Source organism: Corvus hawaiiensis, chromosome 7 (genome assembly GCF_020740725.1).
Source record: "Corvus hawaiiensis isolate bCorHaw1 chromosome 7, bCorHaw1.pri.cur, whole genome shotgun sequence".
NCBI lineage: Eukaryota > Metazoa > Chordata > Aves > Passeriformes > Corvidae > Corvus > Corvus hawaiiensis.
Genome location: NC_063219.1, coordinates 6,996,490 through 7,022,783, shown reverse-complemented (window position 1 = coordinate 7,022,783; position 26,294 = coordinate 6,996,490).

Genomic DNA, 26,294 nt, shown 5'->3' with positions numbered 1-26,294 from the left:
TACCAAAAAGCTAAAAAAGGTTGACTGGAGCTTTGAGCAACCTGGTCTAGTGAGAAGTGTCCATGGCAGGGGGCTGGAATGGAATGAGCTTTACAGTCCCTTCCAAGGCAAACCACTCCATGACTCTATAACAGAGCACTGCAACTGCAGCCTTGGGCAGGAAGAATACAGGGCAAGCCTCACATTTAGCTGCTCTTGCCACCTAATTTGGAGAGGAATTGCAGGTTTCAAGCAATGGGTCAGAAAAGGAGGGACACTGTTTTGGGAAGGGAATGGTTTAAATTAGACAGATGCTAGGGATTGTGGGTATGTGAGTCAAATTGCATGTCTGACAGGCAGGTGTAGGCACAAGTGCTACAAGAGCCCTGACCCTCACCTGGCTGACACAGGGCTGTGTTTTAGAAACTCAAGACTGTTAGAAATAAGTGATCAACCACCATGACTTTCTGCAGCTTGTCCTGCTGGAACATCTCAGCCATGCTGGTATCTTGCCAGCATGTAAACTTCCACATCATCCCCAAATCAGGTCTGTTGAGAACAGGGCTGTCTATCTCCCTTACTCAGAACTTATATATTTGCTCTTTTGCTTCATACTTTCAATAAAAGGAGAAGGAAAGGAGAATATTGTTCTCAAAATCTTATAGTGACAGGAAGTGCCACACAGTGTCCAAACACATTTGCCTAAACTACTTCACACACGTCCAACAAGGAATGCTGAAGAGTACAAGAGAAAACAGGACAGGATCTCCTTTCTTCCCTAATGCACTCACCTTTTTTTCTGGCTATCAGCAGTTACAGGCTTGAACTTTATCAGTGCTGCCATGTAATGTCTTTTTTCATACCAATGCACTTCACAACTGCTCTGATCCATTCTGTAACACCCATGTTCCTTGTAAGGAACAGAGATTTGGTTTGGCTCAAATGACAGCAATCAGGGGGCTTTCAGCAGAAAGATCTGATCCTGTCTTTGTTAACATAAACCAGCAATAATCCAGTAATCTGACATGACAAAATGTATTTCATAAATCAGGAGCTAAATGCCTTCATTTCTGCTGCCTGCTGAACTCCCAGAGCCTGAACCTGAGGTGAAATCCTGGTTGTACTGAATTTAATAGCAATACTCCCATTGACTTCGATGGGTCCAGGTTTTCACTCCCTAAAGCCACAGGGGTTTTAAAACACTTTTTGGCATACAGAGAAAAGCAAAAATAATTTATTTGGCCTTTTTTTACAGTAATTCTGGGCACTGTTCTATATATATTTTCTTAGAATCAATTACAGTCTCCTCTACTTCCCTTGACTATTGACTATTTTGTGATTGATGTATTATTTCAAGTAATATATAAAGCCTTATACCTATTTATTGACAATAGACTAAGTTAGGTACCTTTTAGGCAATTCTCCAGCTTGAAAAACCAAGTGCTAACAGTGAACTCCAAACATCTCAATACCACAGGCTGTTATAATTTTGAACATAGATGTACATATTAATCAGCTAATCACTAATCCCTGAAACCTCTAACTGCAATATTAGCAGATCTTCTTAAAAACTATTTCCAAGCTGGCATGCCTGTTGTTGCATTTGCTTAAGGAATCATCCATCACATAAATGGCTAGTTACTGAAATGAACTAATTAACAAAGAAGTTAAATGGAGAAATAAATCTCAAGCTCAAGACTACTGAACTGTTGTCGTCCTTTCCCATCCAAAGCCACCAGAATGGCTTACACTTAAGAAATACTGCTGCATTTTGAAAGCCTTTTACACATGTGAAACATGGACCATTTAATCCCTATTCTATGACGCTGAACAACCATTACGTTTATTGTATTAAAATACATGTAGTACTTTACAAAATACAGCTGTCCCGGTCTGAGCCCCCTTTTCCTCTTGCTTTCTACATGAAATCCGTGATTTGCTTTTTAAGATCAATTTAAGAACTATTCCTGTGCGTGCTTTTGAACTATTTTATTAATTCGCTATTGATCTGTACCTATGGGACTCAGATCTTTAGATCCATGTTTAATTTCTGTTAATGTTTGTTCCAACTGCTCTGTGATATCCAGTGGGTATATACATATTTTATACTCCCTCAATATTTTGACCGATAACGTTTTATGGAAAACTTGGAATCAGATTAACATTTTAAGCTAAAACTAGCAGTGCAATTACTTCCACTTCCACTTATGTTAATAAATGAGAGTATCTTGTTGAAAGAAGTAGGAAACAGATGGACACTTTGTCAAAGTGTGAAGCCCAATGATTTGGGTGATAACATATGCATATGCATATATATATATATATATATATATATATATATATATAACTGAATAACAACATTTTTAACCTCTAATACTCCAATTTCTTTATATAGTAATCACTATTTTTTTTCCTTTTCCATACATAAAAACCACAGACTTATTGGAGGAAAAAAATGACAGACAGGATCACACAGTAAGCTTATAGCAGAACCCAGAACTGAACCTTTTCCTCCCAGTTTCAGTCCAAACCTCTGTGAACTGGAAACTCAGGGAAAAACATGGTGTTTCCATGGAGCACTGTACCTGAAAATAAACACACACACATACACACACTAATTCTGTAAAAGGATAAATGATAAATGTATGTTCTGAGACCTGAGCAGTTTATCTCTGATTTACCTCAAAGTGCAACAAACATGTTAATGGTGTTTTAACTGCCATGATGTGGGAGTTACAGTAACACTGCCCAGCATTTAGCTTGCTAATGGCTTCTTAATTACAAAAGGATATTGAGGCTTCATGGGAAGCTGCACCCTAATGGTCATGGCCCCTTTTATCCCACTTAAGCATTTCAGTATTAATGATTGTTTTAATCTCACCATTATTTTGTCCAGCCCTATTCCTTGGTTCCTTATTTTGAGTATCTCAGCTACAGTGTTGATATTCATACTAATCAGTCTCTTCTGGCATCTGCAGTGTCAGCTTGGAGCTGATTCAGGAAAAGCCACAAAATCATAACACTACTGTTTCTATAATTTTCTGCTCTTTAGAATGCATGTAACTCAACTTCTGAGCTTTTAAAGATGCATCTGTAAGGCCTCTCACTGTCCCTATGAGGGAAAAATATAAATCTCAAACCACATTTGTGTTCATGATATACAAACAGTTCTGTTTCCTCCCATGAACTTACACTATTTCTTCTTCATAACAGTCATAAAAGAAAATTTCAAAGTTCAAAAGAGGTAAAAGGGTGATATTGGTTCCTCTGGTTTAATATCTTGTATCTAGCCAGTTTGCTTTGTGGACCACTATCATCTGATACAGATATCATTATTAAAACATCACATCCAGCTTAGACTCTCTCAATCTCCTCTTTTTTCATGATCATAGAATGGTATGGGTTGGAAGGAACCTTAAAGATCAGTTAGTCCCAAACCCCTTGCTGTGGAAAGGGACACCTTCCACTATCCCAGGTTGCTCCAAGCCCCGTCCAACCTGGTCTTGGACACTTCCAGGGATGGGGCAGCCACAGCTTCTCTGGGAAGCCTAAACCACCCCGACATGGGAGAATTTCTTCCTAATACCTGATATAAATCTACTCACTTTCAGTTTAAAACTGTTCCTCCTTCTCTTGCCACTCCAGGCCCTTGCCCAAAGTCTCTCTCCAGCTCTCTTGGAGCCTCTTCAGGCACTGGAAGGTACTCTAAGATCTTCCCAGAGCCTTCTCTTCTCAAGGCTGACTAACCCTAACTCTCAGCCTGTAAAGCAGAAATATCTCAACCCAAGTGAGTTGGTCTGCTACAAAAGCACAGTAAGAATCACAAAATACAATAATCACCTCAAATATCTATTTCTTCTATTCAGGACACAGGTAGGATCACAGATAACACTAAGAGCAGCATATTCAAATTCTTAAAACCAGTAAGAGAAGCAAAATCAAGAGACAGTTTTTATTTTCCTTTCATCTTCCACACTGACAGAATTCAGAAACCAGCAATAAAAATATCTCAGCTGTCAAACATAATAAAAGGTCTTGTTTATTTAGCGAGGCCCAGTCTGTCAATAGTAATCAAGGCTTTGCTTCCGAAACAGAAATGCATTGCAAACCACCCCAACAAAAGCACCAGCTCAAGGTAAGTAGCTGTGCCCAGCAGTTAAAATTGAACAAGCTCTATCCCCAACATTCAGGTCTGTGCATCTGTACATGGGTCAAAATACATCCAACAGTTCCCCCAGGGAGTACTGATTTTCAGCTCTTGTCATAGCTCACTGCTGATTGCTCTCTAATTACCTCAAATATGCATCAGAAAAAGCAAATTTACTGCTCTGTCCAAGATGTGCAAACCCAATAGTTTTCATTACTTTTACTTCTTTGCATGGCTCTGTCTCTTCTTTTTGTGCTGCTGTAGCAAACATTACAGTATTCTGCAGTTGCTCATTCCTAGAGCATATCCAAGGAGATTATATGAGGCAATAATTTCAGTAATTTATTGTCCTAATGCTTTGTCCATCAATGGATGCCTGCAAGGACAGAAAGTTCTCTGCTACTGATTTCAAGACCAAACCAACTGCAGGTGAAATTCAGATTGTGCTCACTATCACCACTGATTGCAGAATTTTCTTGGGGTGTGTTTCCATCAACTCATTGAATTCCATAGATTGCAAGTCTGTATTCAAGACTAACATTTTATGTACATGTTGGGGTTTCAGGAGTTCTCCTAGTTTTCTTTCTGTTAAAGGAATTTTCCCCATACGTGTTGCTAGGGGGACAAATTGCTGGATACTTCAGAAAAACAAAGACCTAACCATTGGGGGTGGGCCGCATCTGGCTACTCTTTTGTTTCACCTGGGTGTGTGGTCAATCGGTCTCTGGTGTTTGGACAGAGAGGGAGGCTGCTTTCTTCGGCTGCTTTTTCCTTCTGCTGGAAAAGCCCCGGGATCCCAAAGCCTGCCTTCCCTGCCCCACTGGGAGCCAGGCTGTGGCCACCCTGCCCCGCCATTGCTTTGAGCCTTCACTGCGTTGTAGCCGTGCTCGACCTGCCCGCCCAGGCCTCCAGGGGATTCCCCGTTTGGATACATCTCGTCTGCCATCCGGGATTTGTGCTCGTCCCTGCTGTTCCAGCCTGCCGTTCCAGCCTGCTGTTCCCAAGGGTCCGGCCGGACACTGGGATCAGCTGCCCAGCGGTTTGTGAAGCTCCTTTGTTCCATCCCTCCCGGGACCCCAGGGCACCAGTGCCGCGTGCTCCCCGAGCTCGCTCCGGAGCGCCCCCTGCAGCCGCGGGGGAACCATCGCACCTGCCCTGCTCACCGGGAGCCGCCAGCGCCCCTGCCGGCTGCGAGCGGAACTGCACCCGAGGGGAAAGGGCCTGACAGCCGAGAAGGCTGGCACTGGGTTTGTGATTGTTTGCTGTTACTGCCATAGTTACTGTTGTTTGTTTGACTGGTTATATATATAGTAAAGAACTGTTATTCCTATTTCCCACATCTTTGCCTAAAAGCCCCCTTGATTTCAAATATTATAATAACTCGGAAGGAAGGCGGGTTGCATCTGCCATTCCAAGGGGGGCTCCTGCCTTCCTTAGCAGACACCTGTCTTTCAAACCAAGACAGTACATCATGGTGCAAATTGAGACCTTACCAGGAGCAGTTCCCAAACGAAAGTATCTGTAGGACAATTGTTTTAACTAATGATACCTTTGAATAACAATAGAGATGGCATGCAACAAAGTCAATCCAGAAAAAACCTATTCAAATGCCAGTGCTGTATAAGGAAAGAACTCTTGGTAAGATCAAGTCACACCAGAAAACAAACCAAATCATAGTCCTGGAGTGCCAGAGCACATACTGGAGATTTTATTTCACCCGTAATATGCGCAAGTTAGAGGATCGAATGGATATGTTTAAAAGATACTTAAAATTTCTCATACCACTTAACTAACTTTCACATACAAGACAGGGAGTCTGTGTAACTGGGGGGGGTTTGTTTAGATTTCTGCTTAGATCTAAACTAAGAAGGTGCCACTGCACTATCACAAAGCCTGAACAAAAACCTTCACTGACAGTTGGGCAAAATTTTTAAACATATATGAACTAAATACCAAAGCAAGGGCAGCTCATCTGGGTCTGTATCAGCAGCAGAATTTGATGGCAGCAGCAAACTGCTCTTATGGGGAAAAGGAGTTTTCTGCAGAGCTCTTATCCTCGAGGTAATATAGGCCTTGCTATTTTAGAAGTCTTGAATAAGAGGCCAAAGATTTGTTTCCTATTCTATTAAGGCAAATTCACGTTAGTAACCCTATAAAATAGATGAAGTTTCTGTTAACATTGCTGACTTAGGCTGAAGAAATTCCATTTGTTCCTAGTACCTTGACATGGTTATGGTCAGTCTAACAAAGAACTGCATTCTCTGTGGCAGCTGCATCTTTCCTTAAGCATTTTTGAAAATACTATTTTGACCATAAGTGTCAAAATTCACATCCTGTCAAGAAGGGTTGGAACCTGTAAACAAGAATATGGCTCCCACAGGGCTTCCTAGACAGGAATTTTTCAGTATCTGTACTCTGCTAATTCTTTAATATCTGTACTAGCACACATATTTTTACTTCTCTCAGGTACCACTTCAGGAAAATGCAAGAAACTTCAGAGAGATATTACAGAACATTTACTACATTCACTTGAATCCAATAGTGATCCCTATTAGATATCAATCCATTTTGCTGACACCTGACTGTCATGAACAATGTAACATGCTATTGTGACTGTCATTCAACCATTCTCCTACTTATAATGCTGCATGTCAAATACTAAATAATGCAGGGCTTCTTACAGAGATGGCATAACTTCCACGCAGACTTCCCTTTTAGTTGCATGCAGAACTTGCACTCAGCTCTGTCTGCAGTCCCCTCTCCCACCAGCCTGGCAGCAGCTTTGCTGAATTCTTAAATTCTCCCCACAGTTGTTTTGCTTGAAATTTCTCTTCATGTAAAATTTCTGTTCTCTTGTAAACACTGAAACTCCAGTTCCAGGCATGAAAATCATTCTGGATCTATTATATGCTTCCCAAATGCTTTTCTCACCATCTCTCCGAAGTCAATTTAGTGCCCATTAAACGTGCCAGATTGACTGAGACTTAGGGTTGCTCTTTATTCTCCGGGAGCTCCAGAAGAGGCAATGGCATTGCAAACTCCTACCTAGAGGTGCCAAACCATGTCCGTCACGATCTGGTGGAAACTAAGGAAGTCACTCAGGGTGGTTTATGTGGCATGAACACAGGATCATTACTGTTCCTGCCGCCACAGCTATGATGTGTCAGCTGTACTGCAGACCAGAGGAAAAGAAACCATTTTTAGCACACAGGCCATACAAACACAGCTCTCGCTGTCATTTTGGACCAAGACAGGCAACAGAGCAGTGAAAGGCCTTGTATTCCATTACTCCCTGAACTAGCCTGGTCCCTGAGAGCACCCCTTGGTTCAGCTTTCCTGCATCACACAGCTCAGGAGGTCATTTATTGTCACTCAAGTCGGCTTTAACTAGACACAGGCACGTAAAGCATCAGCAGGCTCAGCTTTGCTCCAGGGATTCAGAGTCTATCCATGAGGCATCAGCATCACCTTCTACACGTGGAAGGGGCTGCAAACAGTGACTGCTGCAGTGAAAAATCTACATGCAGCAAATCACTGTCACAGCCTGCAGTGCCGAGAGAGCTTGTGCAAATCCTAGGGAATAAAACAAGCTTTACTTAATGCAGGCTACTCCATCATCTGTTTTACATCAAAGCCTTCATGTTACACCTCACTTAGTTTATCTCCTCGTGCTAACAAAGAGAAGCAAAGAGAGGAAACGATCGTGGAGAGATGCTGCAACAGGACCAGATGGTCCAACTCTCCCAAGCCTTGGCATTGTGTCTCTTTCTGTAACTTTGGTATTTTTATCTTCTCCCACCCCCCTCAGCCCCATCTGCACCCTCCTCTTTCTCCATGTCTGTCACGTTGTTTTTCAGTTCAGCTTCCCCAGGAAGAGATGCTTATGCTGTCATGTTCCTCGCAGTGAACTCAGCAGACAGAACAAGGTGGCCACGTTGGACAAAGGGATGGGACTCCTCTAGATTTCATGACAATATGCCTGAGGAGAGCAGAGATTTCCCAAGACTGCTTCCTAGTAAGGGAAAACTCTCTGCTGAGTTGCCATGTGAGGCCCCACAGCTAGGGCCTGTGCAGAGGTCCCACCGCTGTCCACAGACACTGAAGGTGCACAGAAATAGCCCTGAAGGAGCTTGTGATCATCCCCTAAGCACTTTGAAAGTGTTTTTGCACAGCTTTTACCCTCCACCTTTTCCCTACTCTTGCCTGCCCATTTCCCAGCCAGGCTGGATCTTGTCTCTCACTGTAGCTGCTGATCCCCCGCCTGCAAAGCAGCCCCTTCTCACACATCTGCCAAGAACAAAAGGCAAAGGCAATTTCTTTCTCTTTGCTCTTGTCCAGCATGAATCATGAAAAGAAAACCCACATAAAACTATGCTTTAACTGCCAGCCAGGGCTGACTTCAGCAGACAGGCGTCTCTCTGCATCAGCTGGTGATCTGATAGTCAGGTGAAGGGCCCTAAACCCCTCAAATTTATTCTTATTTTCAGTTCCAAAGAATGTTCTAAAAGTAAAGCAATTAAATAATGTTGGGTTTAGTGGCATGGCAAACAGATTTATAAAGGAGTTTGTTCATATATTCAAATACACACTCTATATTTAAATTTAATATCTATCAAGTTCTGCCTTCATATGAATATTATTATATACCAAGGATAGGGTCTCTGACTCTTTAGCCCGTTTACTCAGATGTAAATTAGTGTCTTGCTTTTAATCCTCCCTCAGCTTTTATTGCTTTCATTGAACAATAGGGAAGCCCACTTGTAGTTAATTTACCACCTGAAGACACTAAATAAAAGTTGCAGGGCCTCATTTATTAAATCTCTCCCTAAGACTGGAAACACTAGGCATCTAGTCAAGGATATGTTTTTATTAAATATTTTCATCAGTGAAAATGGAGTATTTATCCAAACAAACATGAGGAAATCCAGCATAAAGCAGCTTATTCATTGGTGACAGTGTTAAGTCAGGTTAGTAGTGCTGACCCTTGTGTGATTGTCCAAAGCACATTATTGTATTATTTTCATTCTAAATATCCATTATTTTAGCAAACTTTCTGGCAAGTTGTCTCTTGTGTGTTATTTCCTTTATTGTCTGCCTTTTACTAAAGCATTTTTGCACTCTCAGAGTAAAGTTAGAGGAAGAAAATAAACTTGTCCAAAAGGAAGTATCCCATGATCTGTGTGCTCCAGCTTGCTTCAGGCTGTATCACTGACCCAAGACCATTTCCCATAGCAACCCCCACACTCAGCTTGTGAGGTCAGTGCTGCTTCAAGTGCATTCTCTGCCTTTCTGGGCAGACCAGTCCCTTTGTTCCCATAAAGAACAGAGACTATATTAAGCAGAAGCCACATCAGCTGGAAAGTTCTCTATTTACACAAAATGTGAAGTTTACACTTCTTAACCCCAGCACAGGACTTTTAGATTCTGAAGCGTCTGCAGATGTCCCTATTGCAGTTTTTAAGTGCAGGATCTCTCCTGTCTCTTACCTGGCCAGCTCCTGCTTGACACTGATGATGTGAGTCCTGTTAGCATGAGGACTCACGATGGTGATAAAGGGTCTTTTCTTTGGCTGCAAAAATGTCAGAAGTTATGTACTGAACAGAGCTGTTTGACAAGAAGAATTTTTGGTCTACATGAGATTTTGACATTTTGAAATTTACTTCTAATTCATAACATATAATATTTTTACATGTCCCAGAAAAAAGATGATCTGTACAACTTTCCCTTTGGACAAATATTAACACACAGTTTCCAAAATTAATTTGTTCCCTCAAACCTCAGCAGCTGCTGACTGTAAAGGCTTTGTTCCTTAAAATATGATTTGGCATAACATAACCTAACAGCATACCCTAGTCTATTATTAAGGTTGAATTGTCAAATGAATTGTGTCAATGTAAATTAAATGCTGGGTTTATATTATTTTCCCTTAGAAGAAATTTCCACCCATCTTCAAACTTTCTCATGAATTCAGAAGAGACATTTTCAAAGACATTGTTGTTGTTTATGAAACGTCAAAGTTTCCTGCAAAACACGGCGACATTTTTCCAACATCTTTTTCAAGCTGAGCACAAGAAATACTGCTGAGGTCCTGGTTCTATTATCTCAGATTCATCTCTCTGACAGCATGGAGAATGGCTCCATAAGAAACAAGTGCTTTTCCAGCTCATTGGATATACAGCAAATACCAAAGATCAAGTGGGCAATAATGCGCCCATCAGTCCCAAGTGATTTTTGAGTAGACTTGGCAATCAAACATAGGTACATATGAAAATTTCTGACAGGCCCCATATGGCTTTATCTAAATTAGAGTAAGCACTTATCCCTTTGACTGAAGGTCAGTATAGTGCAGCCAGATTATTCTGCATTTCCCGTGGGGATGAACATGTCCAAAAACCCCAGCCTGGACTGGGTTTGTGTGATCCATGTCCAGAGACCAAGAACAAGTGTTCTGTCTGCTTTCACAAAAGCACTCATCCCTAGGAATGCTGGTACAGGAGTCAACACTCCAGGTGCCACCAAATCCATTTGACAGAGTCTCTTAAAGCAGTGCAGGCCTTGCTCACATCCTCCTGCAGACAGATAATTGTGGGAGGAAGTGAAAGGAAACCTAAGAGGTTGGGACTTCAAAATGCTGAAGTTCAGTCACATGGGAGGACAGTCAGACTCTGCCACTCACTTTGGTTATTAACATGTCATCATTTTGCAGATGCTCTGAAATGCCACTGCATAGAGCTAAATGACATAGCATGAGCTAGACAGTATTTTATACCTCATAAATGTACACAAACACTGTTTAAAACAACTTCTTTGAGAGGGATAAAACTATGCAGAAGTATCTCAGTAATAATACAATCATAGAATTACCTGGGTTGGAAGGGACCATAATGACCATCTCATCCCATGGGCAGGGACACGTTCCACCAGACCAGGTTGCTCCAAGCCCCATCCAACCTGGCCTTGGACACTTCTAGGGATGGGGCAGCCACAGCTTCTCTGGGCAACCTGTGCCAGGGCCTCACCACCCTCACAGGGAAGAATTCCTTCCCAATATCCAATCTAACCATGCCCTGTGGCAGTGGAAAGCCATTCCCCCCTGTCCTGTCACTCCAGGCCCTTGTAATGTGACACCCCATCTTCATTGGCTTGGCTTTCATTTTTAATCTCCTGTATAATAGATTTTTTCTGCTTTATCTTTCTGGCATCTAAATTAGGCTCAGCTGAAAGCCAGCACTTTCTGGACTTCAGCTCTCTAAAAATTGATATTACATGTTGTGCCATCCGGCTGTAAAGGGGGGAGTTGGGGAGGATTCTTTTTTGATAGATTTCTCGGACGAAAATAAAGCTCAAACGCGGCAATATTATATCTGAGAACTGTTTATTGATAAAGGAAGATAAGTGTTCCAACCGAAAGGAGATAGAAATGGGAGCAAAGAGGGGAAAAGAGAGATGGACCGAGAAACAGAGAACCGGGACAGACGGCTACCGCTGTACCCCGGGGCGCGCTGCCGACGTCTGCTCGCCAGACGGAGCTTGTGTGCTGCGAGCTGCGATGCGGCTGTGTGGCTCCCCGGGCGGGCTGGGCGCGATTTCCAACCACCAGCGGGCTGCGTGTCCCTTCCCTCGGCGAAGAACAGGCTGCCGTGGCCGCAGGCGCGCTCCTGCAGCAGCCGCGGGCTGTGAGGGCCGGGGCGGCTGCTCCGTGGGGCCGGCGTTGCTGCGGTGACAGGCCGCCCCGCGGGAACGGCGAGGCAGGGCACGACGGGCGCGGACAGGGAAGCACGACCGCAGGGAGGAAAAGGCGGGGGAGGGGGGCCAAGCTGACCCTCCAGGCGAGCCCCTGCTCCCTCCAAGAAGCTCAAAGAAACTGGCCCCGTTGTATCGCACTCCACTGCGTTTCTGTGCTAGGGCTCCTCCCATAGCCCGGTTTCCTGGGCACATTTCCCGGGCATCCGGGGCTCTGCCCCGCTGGCAAGGGCTGGTCCCTTGCACTCGGCTTGTGGAAGCTTTCTCTGCCCTGACTGGCTGCCAGGCGAAACCTCCCCGGGACAGGGCTCCCAGCACGTACACGGGCCCCAGAGTAATTTTTCACCTCATGTATAACGTATGTTGGGACATAAATAAAAATCAGATTGGTCCCTCCCACATGTACATCACCACATAAATATGTTTACGTATAAACTCATTCATATATATTTGTGCCATGAAAAAAATCCAAGCCTTTAAAATTTTAACACTGACTTTAGGAACATTACAATGAGATGTATTGAAAGAAAAAGTCCCATATAAACAGTGGTATTTGAGCAAACTCATGCAAGCAAAAATGGATGTTAATACAAACCTGTATTTTGTTTGCACCAAAGCTCTGCAGCTATGACATCTACAATGGAAAGAAAAAAGAATAAACATTTATTAGACCACCTGGTGGTAGCAATAGTTGGTTTAGTTAATATAAATGGCACTAGTTTTATTAATACAAGTTGCTAACATCTTGTATACAACCTTATTAAAAAGCGTGTCTTAATTGGAGAGGATAATGGGATTGTAAAGATGTTTATAAGGGATCTGATTTACCAAAATGTTATTAAAATTAGCATTTATTTTGTCATTACAGTTCTATGTAATATATCACTGAACCTGTGTGCCTACATTTTGGTTCGGTTATTTATGGCCAGTGTTTGTTATGCCAGATTTGAGTTTAAAACCTAACCTTAATACAACTGTGACTAGATATTTTCATCCTAGTCTAGCAGGAAGGTTTGGAGGCTTAAACATCAACGGGATAAGTGCTCAACACCTTATGCCTTTCAGAGTAAAGACCAATGCCTTTGCTTGATTCTATGAAGCGCTCACAAATATTGTATATCTCAGAAATAAAAATAATAGAAAAAGTTATGACTTTACCGTTTCACTTTCTGGAATGAACAGTAATTAAACTAAGGAGGTCTTAATAAGAATACTGTTTCCCATATGTTTTTCTAAAAACTAAACAAGCAAACATTATTTATATCCACTTTTACTAGCAGAAATAATACCTGTCTAAACCATTTTAATACATTACTATAAACAACTTTTCCAAATGTGAACAAAAGAGAAATTCCCTTCATGAGCATAGAGCCATCACAGTCCAATACAGTAATAACAGCAATTTCATACTGATATGAATTTGTTTAAAAGGTGACCTAGACAATAAAGCAAGTATAATTAAATTGGAAACAGCTAATTCAACAAAGTACTGATGTCAAAAGTAATAATCAGGGGAAATTTTAGTGCAACACTCATCTGCAAAAAGGATCATTTTAGAATAACGGTATCCTTATGTGAAGAAATCTAAAATATAAATTGTCTGGTGATGGTTGATTGAAAAATAAAACAAGGGGTTTATGTTAATAGATTTCAAAATGAGTAAAAGAAACAGAGACACAGAATTGCTTTCATTAATACGTTGCCACTGGTTTATAGAACAAAGAAAGCCCATTCAATTTGATTAAAATCTCTGCTTCCTGGCTTGGAATGGTTAAGTACAATTAAGTTTCACCCAACCTGAGCATTAAAAAGTGCTCTATTAAATAGGTATTATGTTTTCCATAAGACAACTGTCACTGCACAGGCATTCAGGGTACCAACCTCTGTGCATGAGGAGAATTCAGCTAATGCCCGAATCTGCCCACAACACAGAGGGTAAGTTCTCAACTTCTTCCATTTGTTTCTGCAGAAAATCAAGACTAGTTTAATATTAATTCAGTCTCTTGATCCTCTGGCCCAGCACACTTATTGAGCTAAGGTCAGTGTGAAAAATATCCAGCAGTGCTCTACACCAAAGGTCAAGTTCCTCTGCCCACTCTTCAACCACGAAGGCGAAGCTCACCCATCCAACTCTCAATGCCATTTTCAATTAGCTTCTGACTGATCCAAGGCAGGGGAGCAAGATCCTACTTGACTAACGCAATGGGGGGCTTGTCAGCACAAGCCCCGGCGTGCCCTCGGGCAGAGGGGACGCAGCGTTAGCCTCCACAGTGTCCTCGCTGGACGGCTCAGTGGAATCAGCGTGAGATGGGTGCGTGCGCTGGCTCCTCCTCAGAGGAAGCACGTCGGGCAGCCGATGATCAGGCTGGCATTAGACCGGAGGCAAAGAAGGCGGGAGGGACTTCTGGTGTGAGTTCCAACAGGTTTATTTGCAGGAGGGTCCAGGGACCAGCAAAAAGCGCCGAGGATATGCGGGCTAGCCCCCTTTATGGGGGGGTGGAGCAAGGCAGGGAAAAGGAAAACAACCAATGGGGTACAAGCAGAGGGGAGGATACAATTTTTCAGAACAAATGGGGAAAACAGGGGGGCAGGAGTCATAACAGGGAACCAATTAATAACTACAAAAGGGAGAACTTTCTGGCACAGGGGGAGGTAATTTAGGATTGGGAGCCACCCAGGGGGAGGTAACCTAGACCGCAGTGATCTCTTCTGGTGACTGACATTTGATGGTTTCAGCCCGAGAGCAGGCTGAGCCACCCCAACATCTCCCCCTTCTTTATTACATTGAAATGAGGAGAAAGGCTTAAGGGATTTCAAAACCAAACACTTAAAAATGGGAAGGGCTAATAAAATTAACAACTCCATAAAGAAACCCCCATACAATGTCCTTGATAATTGAAGGAATCCGGCTACTGGAGCTCCCAGTGTACAGGAGGAGCTGCAGTGGCAGGTGGGACAGCAGCATGTAGGATGTCATCATGCAGTTATGGGACATAACTTCAGGAACAGTGTAACATAAATAAAATTAATACAAATACAATTAACTTAAATAACAATGGCTCCCTTGGACTCCCCCTCTTTGAAAACAAAGGGCCACTTAGGGGAGGGAAACACAATAGAGACGGTGGGAAAGGGAATGTTTGTCTTTGCAGCCTGGGAGGAGAATTTCTTGTTTATTCAGGTGGTCTTGTTTCTCCTCCTTTTCCAGGCTGTTGCTACTGCATTTTCAGGCTGCTTTGGTTTTGATGTCTTTGTCAAGAAAGGTTTGATCCACTTTCCAGGGATCCATTTAGGTCCTTCTGGGGTTGAAACACACCCGTAGCCTCTACCCTGGGTAACGAGGGGGTACTACGGGCCACGTATCTGTAAAGTGTCAGGGTCCTTTATTAGGACCTCAGGTCTCTCAGTCAGTTTATGTTTAGCAGAGTTTGTGAAGTGTCTCAGGATGGGAGGATCAGGTTCCTCATAGGAACAGTTTAAGAAGTTCAACGTGAACAACGCTTTGGACAGTCTTATGGTGGGGACAGCAATCTCATTGCCACCCTTTTGTTGTTCAAGCAGTCTTTTTAGTGTCTGATGTTTCCTCTCCACGATGGCTTGGCCTGTGGGCGAGTGAGGGATGCCAGTGATGTGATCCACACCCCACTCACTCATGAATCTGTTCAACTCTGCAGAGGTGTACACAGGGCCACTGTCAGTTTTTAATTTATTTGGTGTCCCCAACACAGCAAAGGCCTGTACCAGGTGGTTGATGACATCTTTGGCCCTCTCCCCACGGTGAGCTGAGGCAAAGGTTGCACCAGAAAAAGTATCCACAGAAACGTGAATATATTTCTGGCGGCCAAACTGGGGGAAGTGGGTGACATCTGTTTGCCATACCTCACAACTGCCTAGGCCTCGGGGGTTAACCCCCTGACCCAATGATGGAAGCTGATGTTTCTGGCAGTTGGGGCACGTCGCCACAATGGCTTTCGCCTGGTCTCTAGTGAGGTGGAACATCCGGACAAGAGCTGGAGCATTTTGATGGAACATTGCATGGCTCAGCTGGGCTTGCTGGAATCTGTTAGGCAGATTCGCTAACTCGATGGGCATAGCTAGGGCATCTGCTCTCCTGTTCCCTTCGGCAATAAATCCTGGCAGGTCAGTGTGTGACCTCACATGCATTACGTAAAAGGGTTGCTTTCGGTGGGAGACAATTTGGATTAGCTTCAAAAGCAAGTTACAGATTTTTGGATTTGCCACCTCTCTGAGCAATGCTCTTTCTGCTCTGGACACCACTCCTGCTACATATGCTGAATCTGTTACCAAATTAAAAGGTTCGTTGAACCGCTCAAATGCTCTGACCACTGCGGCAAGCTCTGCAACCTGCGGTGATCCTTCGACCACCTGCAAGTCAGACTCCCACTTCTGAGTGCGAGGATTCCTCCAAACGATGACAGACTTGTGAGGTGCCCCAGAACCATCCGTAAAGATTGTCAGGGCATTGAGGGGTTCACGACTCTGAATTTCTTTTGGAATTAGTTTAAAGGCCGAATTGAACGATTTGTGTTTCGGGTTGTGAGCCGATATTTGTCCCGAATAACTACCAAAGGCAAATTGGAGATGATTGTTGTTTTGAAGGAGATGGTCCAGTGCATTGGTTGTTAGTGGCAGGTAAACACTTGTGAAATCACACCCCGCAAGGGTACGGAGGCGAGACCTAGCCTTTATCACCAACTGAGCCATGAGCTCCTGTGGCGTGGTAACACTTTTGGACAGCTGGTGCGAGAGGAAAACCCACTCAATAATCAGAAGGGGATCCTTCTGCACCTTGTCCCACTGGAAAACCAGCCCATGGAGGTATGGCATTTTCCCCAACACTATGAACTGAAAGGGCAGACCTGGGGCATAACGATGGGCTTGGCGAGATGACAGCGCCTCCTGGACTTTGATGAGGGAGTTTCTTGCCTCTTCTGTCAACTGCCTCGGGGGTTTGAGATCCTCGTTCCCACAAAGCAGGTTGAACAGAGGGGCAAGGTCCTCAGTCATCAATCCCAGGAGCTGCCTCACCCAGTTGATGGATCCGCAGAGTTGATGGAGTTCCTGCAGAGTCCTGGGGTTATCATTGATCTTTAATGGCTGGGGCACCACCGTCTGCTCCTCAATTTTGAGTCCTAGGTATTTAAAAGGTGAGGTCTTCTGGACCTTTTCGGGATGGATTTCGAATCCATCAGCCTCTAAAGCCCTGATTACCTCCCCCAGAGTCCAGTCCAGGTACTGCTGTGTGGGCGCACACACCAAAACATCGTCCATGTAGTGTAGGATCACAGCTCTAGCTGCCTTTTTCCGGACAGGGGACAGAATGCGAGCGACATACCACTGGCAGATGGTGGGCGAGTTTTTCATGCCTTGCGGCAGAACTCGCCACTGGTAGCGCTGCATGGGAGCCTCTCGGTTGAGGGAAGGCACCGAGAAGGCAAACCGGGGTGCATCGTCCGGATGCAGGGGGATATGGAAGAAGCAGTCCTTGATGTCTATGACTGCTAGCTTCCACTGCCTAGGGAGCATAGAGGGTGATGGCATTCCAGGCTGCAGGGGTCCCATGTCCTCAATGACCTCATTAATTTTCCGCAGGTCGTGAAGGAGTCTCCACTTGTCTGTCCCTGGCTTCCGGATCACAAAGACCGGGAAGTTCCAAGCGCTGTTGGAAGGCTCAATGCTCCCCTTCCCCAGCTGTTCCTCCACAAGTGCAGTGAGCGCTCTCAATTGGTGTGTTTTTAAAGGCCACTGATCCACCCAGACCCTTTTATTGGTGAGCCAATTCAATTTCTGGGTGGGGCGCTCCGCAGCGGCCCCTACTAAAAATCCTGAGGTTGAGATGGGATCTCAGCCCGGGCTCCCCACTGGGACATGAGATCCCTGCCCCACAATGTAAACCCAGAGTCAATAACAGATGGACGGACTGTTGCAATCCACCCCTCTGGACCCTCAATCTGGACAAGAGTCCTGCTTCTCTGGGCAGCCACAGATCCTCCCACACCTGTAACAATACCTTCCGCTGGTTGTAACCCCCAATGTGACGGCCAGTTGTTGGAGGCGATGACCGTCACGTCTGCCCCCGTGTCCATCATCCCTGCTAGGCTGATGTCTGAGCCCTGGCATGAAGTCTTGCAGTTTAGCATCGGCTTGTCCTCCCCTACCACCTCAGCTCAGAAGACACATGGGTTGTAGTTTTCTGGTGAACTTCTGGGCATGAGGATGGCCTGGGCGAGAACCTGGCCAGCTGCAAGAAAGAAAGGTGGATGAATACATTGGATGTTAACTGTAAAGAGTCCTTGTGATCCTACTTGGACGATCTCTGGTGTTATTGAGATCTCTGGTGGTGTACGCGTGGTGTCTCCTATTATAAACAAGCAGCAGTCTTTCAGTCCTTTGCAGCTCACGAGGACCCGTTGAGGTGTGATGGAGTCCATCGTGGTTGCAGTGGCTGCAGTCACAGTTTTTCTGGTTGCGGCTTCTCTATTTATGTCGTCACGCGGGGCCGCAGATCCGCGCTGGGTCCTCAGTTTCCCAGCTGTACCTCCATGGGGGTGGGCGATGGTACTTGCCCTGGGGAAACAGCTCGAGAACTTTGATTAATTGGGGCTGGAGCTCTGCAGTTCTGGGCCACATGTCCTGGCTTGCCACATCTGTGACAGGTCCAGGTTCTGTTTGTCATCCTCTTGTCCTGAGGTGCCGTTGCCTCAGCGGCACCCGCAGCTCCTACCACATTCCCCCTCGTTTTTAAATTTGGTTGGCCAGTTGGAACTAAGGTTGTGCAGTGCCAAATCATCTGCTTTAACGTTGGTGGAGGATCAAGTGGAAGGGTCATAATCACTCTCTTACAAGGTTCATTTGCATTAGCTTTAGCTATTTGACTGATTATGCTTTCTCTAATTCTTATATCTTCCACTTGCTTCTCCACCACTAATTTTAATTTGTCAATAAAGTCAATAAATGATTCATTTGGGAGTTGCCGAATTTCAATAAAATTTAGTAGAGGTGCCGATTTAGGGGGCATCATTTAAAATGCTTTCTCCGCCGCACGTTTAACAGCACTTAAGACCGGCTCTGGGATGTTTCGGGCCTGGTCTTGTGGCTTGGCAAGCAGCCCCTCACCGGTAAGGGGGTCCATGGAAACCCCTGCGTTATTAGGGTCTTGCAACAGGATTGGGAGGACCTCTCTTAGTTGCTTTCTCCACCCATCATCCCACAACTCGAATTCGGCTGGAGAAAGCAAGCAGGAAAAAATGCTTTGGAGGTCTGCTGGGACCAACACTGTATTAGTGAGGGTGGCCCGCAGGAGATTCCGGAAATACGGACTCTCCCTCCCAAACTCCTTCTGGGCTTTACAAAGTTCTTTGAGCCCAGCAGGGTCAAAGGGTTTCCAGGTGGGGTTGCCGCCAGCTCGATTATAAGTAACCGGAGCAGTGAAGGGACCAGAGGAGGCTCCCGGTTCCGGGTTCAAGATGATGTCTCCCCCAAAATGGAGGAGACCGCATGTGGAAACCGGCAGACGAAGCGTGGGAACCAGAAGGCTCCTCCCGGTAGGCAGGGGCTGAGGACAAAGAGGAGTGGCCATGGGAAGGGCGGGGACTCCCGACGCAGGGGGCGGGACCCGACACAAAGGAGGAGCTCACAGACATCATGTTAGGAGGGGGCGGGGCCAGGACAGGGCGAGGAGGAGGAGGGGCAAGAGGATTTTGGGAAGAAGAAGGAAAAAAGGCGGGCTGTGCCATGCGGAGTCCTCCATTTTGGGGGAGTGCAGGAACAGCAGGGAAAGGAGACAAAACAGTGGACGAAGAAAAGCCTTCGCCGTCATTTTCAGGGCAATAAAACTGGGAACCGCTTTTTGGGAGAACAACCGGGGAAGAGGGCATAGGAGAGAGGGTTTGGGTAGAAGCCGAAACAGCCTGGCCAGAGCTACTTCGGCAGGGCGGCTGAGAGAATCAAGGAGAGTCAGGGAGACGGTGGCAGCCCTGTGCCTCTGGGCATTTTACAACTCCCGGTCTTTTCAGCAACGGGGTAGTGGGATGAGGAATGCGGGGGGGGAAGAGAGACTTGGGAAGAACTGGGGAGAATTCGGGGCTTTTCTTTAATTTTCCGATTAGCTTTGTGTATATCTCTCAAAGCCCAGACCATGTAGAGAAACCTCTCTCCGGAGGAATCTCCCCTTTGGTTTAATTCTAATATTTTGTCCCCCACAAATTGCCAAAACGTGGCTGACTTCAAATTAGCAGGGGACATCTGGGGAAAATAAAAGAACAGCCACTTAACAAACCTTTTCAAAAACCCCTTTGATAACTTTAATCCACAATTCTTCAGGGATTCCCCAACTTGGACATAGACCTCCCGCTGAGGCTGAGAAAGCTTAGCTCCCATCTTAAACCTCAGCCTCTACTTCACCCACCACCGGCAAAAAGGAGAAATTAATTTTCCAGGGGCCGGGAATCACAAGAATACTCACAAGAAGACACAGGCTTCCGGTCCTGGAAACAAAAAGGCACGGTGGGGTCCTCCGGTACAGGCTGCTCTCCTGGCAGGAGTTGGCAGCCTCCTCTCGGAGCACGGCTTTTAAAACAGAGCATGCTGCCGCGAGAGGTGTCGGTGGCTCCGAATCGCTGACACTCGCAGCCTCCTGGCAGCGAGGACGATGCAGGAACGCACATGTGTGGCGTCCCTGTTCGGGGCGCCAACCAAACGCAACCGGGGGCTTGTCAGCACAAGCCCTGGCGTGCCCTCGGGCAGAGGGGACGCAGCGTTAGCCTCCACAGCGTCCTTGCTTGACGGCTCAGTGGAATCAGCGTGAGATGGGTGCCTGCGCTGGCTCCTCCTCAGAGGAAGCACGTCGGGCAGCCGATGATCAGGCTGGCGTTTGCCCGGAGGCAAAGAAGGCGGGAGGGGCTTCTGGTGTGAGTTCCAACAGGTTTATTTGCAGGAGGGTCCAGGGACCAGCAAAAAGCGCCGAGGAGATGCGGGCTAGCCCCCTTTATGGGGGGTGGAGTAAGGCAGGGAAAGGGAAAACAACCAATGGGGTACAAGCAGAGGGGAGGATACAATTTTTCAGAACAAATGGGGAAAACAGGGGGGCAGGAGTCATAACAGGGAACCAATTAATAACTACAAAAGGGAGAACTTTCTGGAACAGGGGGAGGTAATTTAGGATTGGGAGCCACCCAGGGGGAGGTAACCTAGACCGCAGTGATCTCTTCTGGTGACTGACATTTGATGGTTTCAGCCCGAGAGCAGGCTGACCCACCCCAACACTTGACCATGAAAAGTCTCAAGCCATTCCAGTTCAAATGTAATGTATGTGGCCTACACATTTATTTTTATAAAAGTCTGCAAGACCATTAGAAATACAAAAGTAAAACTAAAAATGGTAAAATCATTTGCTGAGATGCATAAATGGTTCTCCCAGAGGGGTAATCATGAGAGAGCATGAACAAACCAGACTTTTGTGCTGTTGATTATTGAGCAACACTCCCACTCATGAGGTTTATCTGATTTTGAAACACTACCAATAGTTCTCCTTGAAAAAATTAGCTTATATATGAACTAGTTCATATATATGCACACACATAGGAGAAATATCCCTGTGTCACTGTCAAATGGTGAACAATCTATTTAAAGTAGCTGAACTATCTGTAAAGAAAGATGTTACATACTTAACCTTTTCTAAGTGTGAGACTTGCAGCAAGTTATAGTCCCAGAAGGTGAAAACGATGCACTGCTCTAACCAAGGATCAGTATGAATTAGGCTGGTGCAAACTATACAGAGCCCACAAACAAGCAAGTATCCTTTCCCTGTTTAAAAATTAGGGAAACCCAGATGAATTTTGCCTTGCACACCATAGGTAACACCACCACCTCAGGTCTGACAGCGAGCACTGCTGGCATGGCAATGAGAGGAAGAACCACGGCAGAGCTCAGTTCTCTCTTCCCACGCTGAGCTAAAACACTGGCAGCTGGAAAAATCACTGCCCGACTTGTCAGCTGAGCCAGTTGCAGCTGGGTCCCAGAGACTCCTTTCCAGAGAAGGAAAAATATGGAAGCCCACAGTCTCATTTTTCCAGAGTCCCTTTTTCTGACTACAACCACACTGTAATTTGTCAGTCAGAGTCTCTCAGTTCCACATAGATCTTGTTTCCCTGGAGACAAGTCTTTTAAATAGCAGTTCAAAACACCAACCATATTGAAAGAGGAATTCAATTAAAGAGAAAAACCATCTTGCTGCACTGGGGGCCTGTGTTAGGAAAAGCTACTGGAACATGTATTTCTGGTTTCCCGAAATGCATGTCTGGGTTTTTAAAATTTATTTATTCTTTCTTATTCACTTCTTTGTCATAGGCATGGATAAACACAGTAAGATTTTAGCCGATAATTCAGTTATACTGATGTTTGCTATTTTTTTATTATTGGCTAATAACTTGGATTACTGCTATTTTTCAAACTTTATGTAATTTAAACCTTTGCTTATTTATAACTTTTTGGCAATTCATATAATATTGTTCCTGCTGTTTGAATGAGCTACTTGTAGAGGACAACAAAGTTAAATAATGGTTAATCTTAATGACTTGCATTTATACCAGACTCTGCCAAAAAAACCTGTTGGACTGGAGAGATGTTGGATCAAGAGATCTCCAGCCCACATGATTCACTCTCAGAACTTCTATGAAGTGTGAATTTTTAGAAAATTAGTGACTTCTTACCATGGGATGCAGCTCAAACACAATACTCTAAAAACACATAATATCCATATGCAGATACCATTCCCAGTGGCACCTTTAAAGAGTATTTTTTAATGAAGGAAAAGATGAATATCCTCACACTTGAAATACAGCTCTTTGGAATTTCAACCCACATAAATAAAATCTCTGTTTTTCACTTCCAGTCAGCTTTGCAGCAGTTACTGATGGAAAGAAAACAGAAAATCACTTCCAGGCACTATTACTTCCAGCAATGATAGGCTGTTTCAATAAGTTAAATTTCAACAGCCACAAAAAGTGAGTAATTAAACCTCTGTTTTCTTTACACTTTCAAGCACAATTTTCTCCTTTACCTGTAATGTTAGCAAACTGAATTTGGTGCCAACTTCCCAAGCAGATTTCCAAATGTGTCTAAAGAAATACCAAATATTTGGAAGATTTTTCCCTTCTTTGCACCAGACTAAAATGAAAAACTTCACTGTTGGACTTACAGCTGAGTGGCTACTGGTCAATACAGATCATGATTTATCACTGAAAAATTAGGGAAATGTCAATTATTTATTCTGCATTGCAACAGAGCAGATCACACAGAGGGAGGAAACAAACTCATTGGCTTTTAAATACTATAAAGAGATACATGGCTTTGTTATGCCAGTATTGATGGGAAGATGAGACATAAACCTCTGTCAAAAGTGGTTTCCTTCAAAGATACTGTCAAGACAACAGAAGAAAACTAGTACCTAATCTTGCAAAGAAAAAAAATATTTAATGCCATCTGAATAACTTCTTTACATGACTGGGCTGCAGGTTTTCAAAGAAAATTTAGTACACTGGAAGGTTAATACTTTATACAGTGCCTAGGCCAAAGTAAATTACAGATAGATGTGAGGATTTATACATTGTTCAGTTTAAATTGCTGAAATGAAGTATTTGGTATCCTGAACTTGAGAGAATTTGTTATTACTTAAATAAAATTGAGAAAATTGTAGAATTATGGCAACAGTCCGATGTCAGACATTTAGTAGAGAACAACATATATAATGCAAACTATTTGTCTAGTAACTGCAATACTCTTATATTTCTCACTTTAACACAAGAAGCATGAGTTCACCCACGTGTTGTACCTGAGTTTATTAAACCTAAATTCAGTAGGTTAATAGTACCTGCCTTCAGCCTTTAAAAATTACCTAATTATTCTTCCTGATGCTGATCTCCAGAAACAGTACTTTTATGAAGAAATTAGTTCTACTGTTTTTATCATACAAAAGTATGCCAAATTATACTTAAAAACATTAAATTTACTTCAAAGCATTGTGGGGTGAGGTGCTTTTTTTTTAACTGAACATAAAGGATATTGGGTATCCATCATAGTTAAGACCTTACAGATTTGTGAAGCAGAGCAGCAGTGACCAACACAGTAAATGGTGGACTAGATGACTATAACTGGTGGGACCTGATCTAACATAAGACAAGAACTGGATGCTGTAAGAGATCTCTCCAGTGAAAGCCTTCTCCAGCAAAACTGGTCTGAATCCTTAGACCGATAGGTTTGACTCTTTGTAATATGTTTATTCCTATTTTTTTCCACATAAGTAATATTTTTTGTATTTATATATAATGTGTAATTAAAAAACAGTGTCCTTCTACTAAAGCAATCAAAGTTATTATTTAAATCACACAGATTTATTATAAACTGAGGCTCCGTCCTGTTCAAGTGTGGGAACAGTGTTGAGAAATGAGATGGTGCCTCTCCAAGAAGGGTGACCTGAATCAATGAACAGCTGCAAGTCAAACTGGAAATAATCACCAAATAATTCTCATGAAAGTTTTCCTGTACAATCTTCAAGTCACCAAATTTAGATGAAGAAATCTATTTTTTTGGCCTTTACTGTCTAAACATTCATGTGCGCCTGGAAACTCAGTGGTAGCTCACTGAACCTCTGTGAGCTGAATTAACATCAGGATCAGCAACTTTCCCTCAGCTGACGGCTCAAGGAGCTGTCGAGAGAAGCACTGTCCCTCCTGGCAGTAATTCCTTTTGGAGTGCATTTAGTCTTTCAAAAAAGACACCAAAGAGACAGCCAGTATATTGCAGAGCTGCAAAAAGAAGCAATCTGTCTCAATAGCTGGGAAAGTTGTGAGCAAAAGAAAAAGCCTGGGTTTTGAACCCTCCTCCAAAATTTTTCAGTTATTCAGTGGCGCAGGACAACTGAAATAGGTGTTTGTTAACCATTATTCCAACTTCATATACAGCATACTTTAATTTTTTTTTTTGATCATGCTATCATAGGAAGAAAAAATTAAAGGAGAGGCAAGTGTATTGCATAAAACCTGAAGAATCTCTTTTTATCATTCCCTAAGCTGATGGTTTTTACTGGCAAGAAGATGAAAGTCCTTACAACTACAGGTTTTGATCACCTGCTTTTGTTTTATATTCTGCTGTAACAAGTTAAATTTCTAGAGTCATAATTTATCCTGACCTTGTTCAAAATTGCTAGATGTAGCAATGTACAGATTTTTATATTAAAAAGACTCATTTTTGACCCAAAAACTTTAAATAAATGCCACATTCCATTTGGAAAGAGTGCTTACTTATTTTTACCTTAAAAAAAAAAAAAGATGGAAAATTGCAAAACACTCAGTTCTGAGATCAGTATTGATTGAGTAGAATTAAACAAATTTTCAAAGTACCACCACAAAATGGTTTAAAAAAGAACCCTTCTGGTAATAGTCTTCAGAAATAAGAAAAAAAGAAAATCCTCCTGATCTTTTCAGGCTGAGGATCCACTGGGTGAAGAAAAATGTTAATTAATACTTACAATTCTGGATGATTTTTACCAACCTGAATAACAGTGAGATTCAATTTTTAGGTCCACTGACATCTAAAATGTGTGCTGGGAGCATTCTGGCATAATCCATAAGCTGTTGAACAAACATGCCCTGAGACAAGTCCTGAGAGATGTCTATGCAGGAAAGAACCATCTTCCCTCCATCAAAGGACAATTACAATGGTTTTGGGGGAAACGATGTCTCTTATCGTTTCTGCCCCCTCCTCTCTGCTCACATAATTCCTTTTAAATTATAAAGCTGAATCTTAACTCATGTTGACTCAACTCATCAGTTAGTGGATCTGAGAGGGGACCTTACCTCCCCTCAGCCTTGCCTGTCATTCTCACTAAATCTTCACTTTCTTCTGCACTGAGACTGAGCAACATCCGAAAGAAAAAAAAAAAAAGGACAAAAAAGAGATAATTAACTTCAATCTGCCTGGGATGAAGCCCAGCAGCAGCATCCTGCTTATTGGTCTATCAAGAGTTCCCTTTCATGCCCTTGGCAGACGTTTCTCTCTCATATCAAAACTATTTACTTTGTCACTTTCCAAAAACTGCTTTCTTACTCAAATTTTGGCTAGGAACACCCCACCCTGGCTTTTTCAGCCCTTTGAAAGCATATTGTCACGTATCTGGTGAAACTATGCAGATTGTGGGGGAGCCCTGACTTCTTGGCTTGCAGAGGCAGAGCCCTTCCACGATATATTTTGAATACCCAAAAAATCAGCATCTCTATTAGGAAATAAAACCAAACAAAGCAACCAATCTCAGCACAAGAGGACAACAAAATTTGACTAAAAGGTACTCAGTTGTCAATTTGCAATAGGGAACTGATGACATGTTCTTGTGTTGACAAGAGACAGGACA